Source organism: Elephas maximus, chromosome 7 (genome assembly GCF_024166365.1).
Source record: "Elephas maximus indicus isolate mEleMax1 chromosome 7, mEleMax1 primary haplotype, whole genome shotgun sequence".
NCBI lineage: Eukaryota > Metazoa > Chordata > Mammalia > Proboscidea > Elephantidae > Elephas > Elephas maximus.
Genome location: NC_064825.1, coordinates 102,771,659 through 102,781,244, shown reverse-complemented (window position 1 = coordinate 102,781,244; position 9,586 = coordinate 102,771,659). Strand labels below are relative to the sequence as shown.

Here is a 9,586-nt window from a genome sequence, read left to right as displayed (position 1 = left end):
TAGAAGCAAGGATGGCAAAACTGCGTCTCACATACTTTGAACATGTTATCGGAGGGGATCAGTCCCTGGTGAAGGACATCATGCTTGGTAGAGGGTCAACAAAAAAGAGGAAGACCCTCAACAAGATGGCTTGACACGGTGGCTGCAACAATGGGCTCAAGCATAACAATTGTGAGAATGGCGCAGGACTGGGCATTATGTTCTGTGGTACATAAGGTCACTGTGAATCAGAACTGACTCAATGGCACCTAACAACAACAATAGGCTGCAGAGCTGCTAAGCTCTCAGGCACAGGGCTAAGTCTTTCTCCTCCTGCTGGATGCTGGGCATGTGCATGACACATGCTTTCTGGTCTAACTCCCACCATCCTGTGAGGTGTGGCCTCTTAATGTCCCCATTTTACAGATGAAGACACTGAGGCCCTGAGAAGTAAGCCACTCACCCTCAGGCATACAGGGAATGAAGGGCAGGGACAAGATTCAAATCCAGGTTTGTACTCCTAGCCTCTGCAGGTCTCAGTGAGCATTTGTGGACTCCAGTGAGGGAAATGTGCACTAATTGTATCCCTACTGTATACCAGGTAAAAGCATACATAAACTCTCTCCTTCAGTCATTAGAGCAATGCTGGGAGGTGGAGCTTATTGGCCTCTCTACAGAATAGAGGCATCTGAGCTTCAGAGGGGGAGGAGCTCACCAGGAGGCCTCATACCAATTGGTGTGGAGGATTCAGGGGTGCCTTGTGCCTAGGGAAGAAGGGGATGGTGGAGGGGGCTCCACAGAGCAGGTGTTGGGGTAGGGAAGCAGCTTCTGTCCTCCGTGATGGAGCAGGGGGGCGTGGCGCGCCGGTGGTGAGCAGAAGGAAGTCACTGTGGGTGGCGGTGGGTTTGAGGTGCCGGAGGCTGAGTGATGTGGCCAGGAGGTGAGCTCCCCATCTGCAAGCCTGATCAGCAGAAGAACAGGGGTGTGGTGGGGGTGGCCAGGATTGGGGCAAATGGGAAGAGGGCGTTGGAGAGGCAGTCTGGAAGAGAGGAGCCCTCGAAAACAGGCCTTGGTGTTAGGAAGGGGTGGGCCTGTGAGCAAAGGCCAAGGGAGGTTGAGAAAGAGGTTCTGGAAATGTTGAGTAGTATCTTCTGGCGGGCGGGCCCACTTGGGGTCAGGGAAGGTGGAAAGGCTGACTGGACCTCTGTGGTGGGGGCTCCAGCACAGTCCTCAGAGACTTGAACTTGAGCCTGTGGACAAGTGAGAGTAAGGAGAAGATTTTAGGTAGAAAAATTGCGATGAGTGAAGCTCCAGACAGGGACAGTGGGGGTAGTACAGGCCACAGGGCCACTGAGAACTGCAGTCACATCTCACCTCACTCACCAGCCATGTGTCCTTGGACATGTCTCTTCACCTCCTTGGGCACTGATAATATATCTATGGAGTAATGGTTAGCCATTGGCTGCTAACCAAAAGGTCTTTGGTTCAAATTCACAGGAATAAAGACCTGGTGATCTGTTACTGTAAAGATTTCAGCCTAGGAAACCCTATGGGGCAATTCTACTCTGTCCTATAGGGTCACTAGGAGTCAGAATTAACTCAACAGCACACAACAACAACTATATATATATAACACGTAATATATATTAACATACATATATATTATGTTGTTATTAGGTGCCACTGAGTTGGTTCAGACTCATAACAACCCTATGTACACTAGAACGAAACACTGTCGGATCCTACACCATCCTCAGAATCATTGCTGTTTGAGCCCATTGCTGCAGGCACTGTGTCAATCCATCTCTCTTTCGCTCACCCTCTACCTTACTAAGCATGATGTCCTTCTCCAGGATCTGGTCCCTCCTGATAACGTGCCCAAAGTTTTACCATCCTCCCTTCTAAGGAGCATTCTGGCAGTACTTTTTCCGGAGCAGATTTGTTCGTTCTTATGGTAGTCCACGGTATAGTCAATATTCTTTGCCAACACCGTAATTTGAAGGCATCAATTCTTCAGTATTCCTTATTCATTATTCAGCTTTTGCACGCACTTAAGGCTATTGAAAATACCACAGTTTGGGTCAGGTGCACTTTAGTCAAGGTGACATCTTTGCTTTTTAAATTAACACTTCAAAGAGTTCTTTTGCAGCAGATTTGCCCAATGCAACACATCATTTGATTTCTTGACTGCTGCTTCCATAGGTGTTGGTTGTGGATCCAAGTAAAATGAAATCCTTGACAACTTCAATATTTTCTGCATTTATCATGATGTTGCTTATTGGTCCAGTTGTGAGGATATTTGTTTTCTTTGTGTTAAGATATAATCCATACTGAAAACTGCAGTCTTTGATTTTCATCAGTAAGTGCTTCAAGTTCTTTGCACTTTCAGCAAGCAAGATTGTGTCATCTGCAAGACACAGGTTGTTAATGACTCTTCCTCCAATCCTGATGCCATCTTCTTCTTCATATAGGCCAACTTTTCAGATTATTAGCTTAGCATACAGATTGAAAAAGTATGGTGAAAGGATACAACCCTGACGCACACGTTTTCTGATTTTAAACCATGTAGTATCCCCGTGTTGTGTTTGAACGAGTGCCTCTCGGTCTATGTACAGGCTCCACAAGAGCACAATAAAGTGTTCTAGAATTCCAATTCTTTGAAATGTTATTCATAATTTGTTATGATCCATAGTCAATAAGACACAGGTAAACATCTTTCTGGTATTCTCTGCTTTCAGCCAAGATCCATCTGACACTGGCGATGATATCCCACGTTCCACGTCCTCTTCTGAATCCGGCTTGAATTCCTGGCAGCTCCCCGTCGATGTTCTGCAGCAATTGTTTTTGAATTATTTTCAGCAAAATTTGATATCGTTTGATAATTTTTGAATTCTACTGAAACATCTTTCTTTGGAATGGGCACAAATATGGATCTTTTCTAGTCAGTTGACAGGTAGCTGTCTTCTGAGTTTCTTGGCATAGACGAGTGAGCGCTTCCAGTGCTGCATCTGTTTGTTGAAATGCCTCAACTGGTGTTCCGTCAATTCCTGGAGCCTTGTTTTTTGCCAAGGCCTTCCGCGCAGCTTGGACTTCTTCCTTCAGTACCATCAGTTTTTGTTCATGTCACCTTCTGAAACGGCTGAACGTCAATTCTTTTTGGTACAGTAACTGCGTATTCCTTCCATCTTCTTTTGGTTCTTCCTGTGTCGTTAAATTTTGTACCCATAGAATCCTTCAATATTGCAACCCAAGGCTTGAGTTTTTTCCTCAGTTCTTTCAGCTTGAGAAATGCTGAGCATGTTCTTCCCTTTTGGTTTTCTAACTGCAGCTCTTTGCACATGTCATGATAATGCTTTACTTTGTCTTCTCAATCTGCCCTTTGAAATCTTCTGTCAGCTCTTTTATTTCATCATTTCTTCCTTTCACTTTAGCTACTCTACATTCAAGAGCAAATTTCAGAGTCTTTTCTGACCTCCATTATGGTCTTTTTTTTTTTCTTTCTTTCTTTTCTCTCTTTTTAATGACCTTTTGCTTTTTTTATGTTTGATGTCCTTGATGTCATTCCACAACTTATCTGGTCTTTGGTTATTAGTCAATGTGTCAAATATATTCTTGAGATAGTCTCTAAATTCAGGTGGGATATACTGAAGGTTGTACTTTGGCTCTCATGAACTTGTTTTAATTTTCTTCAGCTTCAACTTGAACTTGCAAGTGAGCAATTGACGGTCTGTTCCACAGTCAGCTCCTGGCCTTGTTCTGACTGAGAATATTGAGCTTCTCTATCGTCTCTTCCCACAGATGTAGTTGATTTGATTCCTGTGTATTCCATCCAGTGAGACCCATGTGTACAGTTGCCATTTATATTGTTGAAGAAAGGTATTTCCAATGAAATTATTGTTGGTCTTGCAAAATTCTATCTTGCGATCTCCTGTGTTATTCCTATCACCAAGGCCATATTTTCCAACTATTGATTCTTCTCTTTTTCCAACTTTTGCACTCCAATCACAATTATCAATACATCTTAATTGCATGTTTGATCAATTTTAGACTGCAGAAGTTGGTAAAAATCTTCAAATTCTTCATCTTTGGCATTAGTGGTTGGTGAGTAAATACATATTATATACGTTAGTATATGTACAAAATGTCTGCCTTTTAGAAGCATGTGAGGAAGGAATCAGTTTATGCAGGTATCAATGGGGGCTCAACATATGGCAGTCCATTTCCTCTTGCCTTTGTCATCACCCACAAGCACTTCATAAGCACTGCTGTGGGTAGAAGCTCAGCTTGGGTCTCAGGCAGACCTAGGATTAAGTCTTACCTGGACCTCGGGTTGGCTGAGCAACCCTGTGCAAGTCTCACCCTGCCTCTGAGCCTCAGTTTCCTCATCTGTACTATGGGGATGATAATGGCACCAACTTTACATATGATAAGAGGGAATAAACCCTGCAAGTCAAAGCCTGAAGTCAAAGCCAAGGCCCCTCTCCTCTCTGACCTCACCCCTCCCATGGGCTCTGCTCACACTGGCCTCCATGTTCCTGGAGCAGACTCCTGCCTGCAGCTGTCACACTGGCCTTTCCCTCTGCCTGGAAGGCTCCTTCCAGATACATACTTGGCTCTATCTCTCACTTGCTTCCAGGGTTTGTCAAATGTCACCTTCTGATGAGGCAGCCCGGTCCACCCTCTTTAATACTATGACGTTCCCCCACCCTGCTCAGCCCCTATTTCTAACCCACCTTATCTACTTCCTATAGCACTTGCTACCTTCTACCATGCAGGGAAATGTGCTCACCTATTGTGTTTATCACCTGCCTTCCCCTGCTAGGGTGGAAGCCTCATGAGGGCAGAGTTATCTGCCTGTTTGGTTGTCTGGCACACAAAGGCCCTCAGTAAATATCTGTTAGATGTCCTAATGCACTAAAGAGTCAGCCCAGTGCTGTGACCAGAGCTTGGGGAGCTTCAAGGGGCCCATGCGACCCAATCTGGGGCCCAAGGAGCCTCTCCCAGTGTCTCAACAGTGAGAGGAAGTTGCAAGACGGCCATTTCTGTACACGCTGTTCATGGCTCAGCTCTTTTTGGCAAACTTTCCCAGCTCTTCGTGTGAGGCTTTCGTTTTCCCATATGCCCTGTCACCCCCGGGGGGACCTGTTGCTAGAAAAGAGGAGACCATTGTTTCCTTCTTTTGGAGTTCCTTTGGGCTGAGGTGTAGAGGACTTCAGGGCCAGAGGTTGTGGCCCCTTGGTGGACTCAGCTTGGACGACATAGCACCCACGTTTCCTGTTGCCTTCCTACCCTGCAAATTGCATTAACACAACTCTGCCCCCACAGTGGCCCAGCCCAGTGAGGGCAAAGGGCACCACATCACCCGGGCCGGCCCAGCCTTCCTGTCACTCTGGAGGCCCCAGCCCTCCCAGGTCACCCTCTTGGCCATCCACCCATCCATAAAGAACCCAGCTACCATCTGGCTCTGCCCACCCTCAGGTCTGACCTAAAGCCCTTATTGGGAGGTTAAGGTGGTACAACATTTACTAACGGCGATGTGGCAATTTATCTATCTATCTACCTATCACCTATCATCATTACCTATCATCATTTATCTCAAAATAAAAAATGCACTGCCCTTCAACCCAGAAATTCCATTTTTGTAAAATAACATATGTTATTGATTTCAGTCCCGGTGACTGAAGGAGCCCTGGTGGCACAATGGTTAAACACTTGGCTGCTAACCAACAGGTTGGTGGTTCAAACCCTCCACAGGAGAAAAGACCCAGTGATTTGCTCCCATAAAGATTTACAGCCTAGGAAACCCTATGGGGCACTTCTACTCTGTCCTATAGGGTTGCTATGAGTTGGAATCGACTCGTTGGCACACAACAACAACGACATTGATTGCAGCACGATTTGTAACAGCAGAAAACTGGAAACAGCCTGAATGTCCACCAATAAAAGACTGGTGAAATAAATGATAACAATGGAACACCACAGAGCGATCAAAACAGGCTATAGCTACGTGCAGCAACGTGGTTGAAAAAAGAAGTAGGACCCAAAAGAATACATATACTCTGATTCCATTTATATAAAGATGGAATTTTGATATGATAAAAACTGAACTACACTGTTGGGTATGCTTATCTAAGTGGTAAAAGTATAAAGAAAAGCAAGAAGTGATTACTGAAAAAATTAGGATGGTGTTACTTGTGGAGAGAGGGAGGAGGTTGTAAGGGGGCATTTGGGGTGCTTCCTGCATTCTGGCAATGTTTTATTTCTTGACCTGGATGGTGGTGACATAGGTGTTGGCTTTATAATTATTCTTTAAACTGTACAGAAATGTTTTATGTACTATGCCATAGGAATGGCATCTCACAGCACGTCCAGACGGTGGAATACTATAGACTCAATGAGAAGGAAAAGGGAGCTTTCTATATAAGGATGGGAATCCCTGGGTGGGGCAAATGGTTAACGCACTTAGCTACTAACCGAAAGGTTGGAGGTTCAAGTCCAGCCAGGGGTACCTCAGAAGAAAGACCTGGTGATCTGAAGAATCAGCCATTGAAACCCCTACGGAGCACAGTTCTACTCTGACATGCGTGGGGTCACCCTGAGTGGGAAGGTATTCAACGGAAACTGGGACTGGGTATGTAAGATTGTGGAATGGATTTGTGGGGAACAAAGCAAAAAAACCCAAGGGGCATGCTATCTTTCGTGTAAAAAAAAAAACTTTACACGTCTGCCTATATGCTTACGTCTGCTTAGACTCTCTCTAGAAAGATACGCAAGACTTTTGGTAACACAGGCAGCCTGTGGGAAGGGAAACTGGGCACCTGTTTACCTTTTTGTACCTTTTGAATTTTGCATCATGTGCATGTATTACTTATTCAAAAAATAAAATAATTAAAAAAAATTTTGCTTCTCACTCCTTGGAGTCCCCAAGATTTTTTATTTCAAGCTAATACCTGGCCAACAAGATTGAGATCGAGGTACAGCCCAGGCTTGAATGCCCCTGGTGAGCCCTGGTGAGTCGGGGACTCTCTGCCTCCCTGTTTCCTCTGCTGCAGAAGAAGGAGGCTGGGGAACATGCTCCTTTAAGGCACCATCAAGGAGCCCTGGTGGTGCAATGGTTAAGTGCTCGGCTGCTAACTGAAAGGTTAGTGGTTCAAACCCACTCTGTGGCTCTGTAGGAGAAAGAACTGGAGATCTGCTCCCATAAAGATTACAGCCAAGAAAACCCTATGGGACAGTTGTTCTGTGTTATATAGAGTCACCGTGAGTAGAAATTCACTCAATGGCATCCAACAAGGCGCATCCTCTCCCAGCCTCCCACAGTCCCTGTTCCCTCTCTCACCTCCCCTTCATCCTGTTTCCCTCTCCCTCCACCCTTGCGCTATTCTCTCCTCCTTCTTGGCTTCTCCTCTCGTCTCCTGTTTCTCACTTCTCTCTGCTGCCTCCTTCAACCCTTTCCTCTATTTTGTTTCTTTTTCCCTTCCTCTCCTCTCCTCTCTGCCCTTTCCCCTCCCTGGCTCACCTGTCCTCTCTAGATCTCCGCTTCAGTCTTTCTTCCTTCTGTCTCTTTCCTTCCCAGAGGCCCAGAGGCCAGGTTTTATGTCCCAGATCACCCCCAACCAGCTGTGTGACCTTGGGCAAGTCAATGACCTCTTGGTCCTCAGTTTAACAGGTGGTTGTGTTGATTACATGCGATCCCAAGGTCGAAAACACCCAGCACAGTGCTGGACACACAGTAGGCACTCAAAAAATTGTTTTTCTTTTTCAAAGAGCTATTAACCCTGTGGTTGTGGATGATCTGACCCTTCCTGCTTTTCTTGTCATTTCTTAGAATTTAAGTCCTACTACTCAGAAGGATTTGGAGCCCTGGTGGTACAGTGGTTAAGGGCTCAGCTGCTAACCAAAAGGTCAGCAGTTCGAATTCACCAGCCGCTCTTGGAGACCTTATTGGGCAGTTCTACTCTGTCCTATAACGTTGCTATGAGTTGGAATTGGCTAGATGGCAATGGGTACTCAGAAGGATTTAGGGGCCAGCAGAGGGTCTCCGGGATGTGAGGTCTGGGGAAGATGCCTCTCCTTACTTCGGGAAGAAGGGGAGGGTTTGCTGGGGTATGAAGAGGCCCAGGACACTAGTGCCGCACAGAGGGCAGGAGTCAATCTGCCAGTTTCCAGAATCTCTCCCTCTTTATTGTGGTAAATAACAGTTAAGCGCTCGGCTGCTAACCAAAAGGCTGGCGGTTTGAACCCACTCAGGAGCTCCTCAGGATAAAGACCGGACAATCTGCTTCCATAAAGATTACAGGTTAGAAAACCCTATGGAGCGGTTCTACTCTGTCACATGGGGTCGCTATGAGTCGAAATTGACTTGATGGCACCTGACAACATATACATAACAAAACATTTGCCATCTCAACAATCTTCACATGTACAATTCAGTGACATCACGTATGTTCGTCCTGTTGTTCAACCATCGACCCTAACCATTCCCAAATTTTTCTGTCCCCCTGGATCTCTTTTATGAGCTTCCTTCCCCAGGTCCTGATGACTGGGCCAGACTTGGGACAATGGAATCTCTTCCCCGGGGCCTCCTGTGAGGCTTAGGCCTCAGGAACACACCACCTACTTGCTTTCCTGTCTGCACCAAGACGGGGCACCACACTTGCTGCTTAAAACCAGCAAAGCCTCCACGGTTGCCCCAGATTTAACCCAGGTCTTTGGCTTGGCACTCAAGGCTTTTCCCCTCCTGTGCTGCCTTGCTTCCTGCCTCTCCACTCACCAGCCACAAAGACAGATGGCCCGCTGTCCCCTGATTCTTTCCCACTTCCTTGCCTTTACGCAGGCGGATTCCTCAGCCAGGCATGCCCTTCCCTTGGATGCTTTGCTAAGACCCTACTACCTCTGGCCCCGACCAAATTAATTGCTCCCCAAGGCACCTAGTACCTCCCTATGTGTGGTCCCCCCACAAAGAATCATGCTATCTGTTGACATGTCCATTCTCTCCGTAGGCCTTAGAGCTTCTGGGGCACTGGGGCATGCCTTGTTCATGTTTGTGCCCCCTAACAGGGCCCAGCAAGGAGTCCTGGTGGTGCAACAGTTAAGTGCTCAGCTGTGAACAGGAAGATCGGTGGTTTGAGCCCACCCAGCATCTCCTGGGAGAAAGACCTGGCGATCTGCTTCTATAAAAGTTACAGCCGAGAAAACCCAATGGGGCAGTTCTACCCTGTCACATGGACTCACTATGAGTCGAGATTGGCTTGATAGGAACTAAAAAACAAACACAGGGCACAGCACATAGAAGAGACTTAATAAAAAGCTGATGCCTTTTGCCTTGTTGTGTCCCTCGAAGCAAGATGTGTCACCAGCTGCTCTACTGGAGACACCTGGGAAAACTTGGCCAGGGTTTCTGCTCTTGCCACATGTGCTCAAACAGGCACGGTCTGATTGGACATATGGCCTCAATATGTGCAGCCAGTGTTTCCGTCAGTATACGAAGGATATACCCCCCAATGCCGTCGAGTCGATTCCGACTCATAGCGGCGAAGGATATAGGTGTCATCAAGTTGGACTAAGTGATCTCCCTTAAATGGATTATCCAAGACATCTACCCAAC

At 46.5% G+C, this 9,586-nt stretch overlaps 1 pseudogene; it reads left to right on the top strand.

The window, feature by feature from the left end:
• Window positions 1-9,326: 9,326 nt before the first annotated feature.
• LOC126079658 (40S ribosomal protein S29-like) lies at window positions 9,327-9,545 on the top strand (annotated as a pseudogene).
• The last annotated feature ends 41 nt before the right edge of the window (window positions 9,546-9,586 follow it).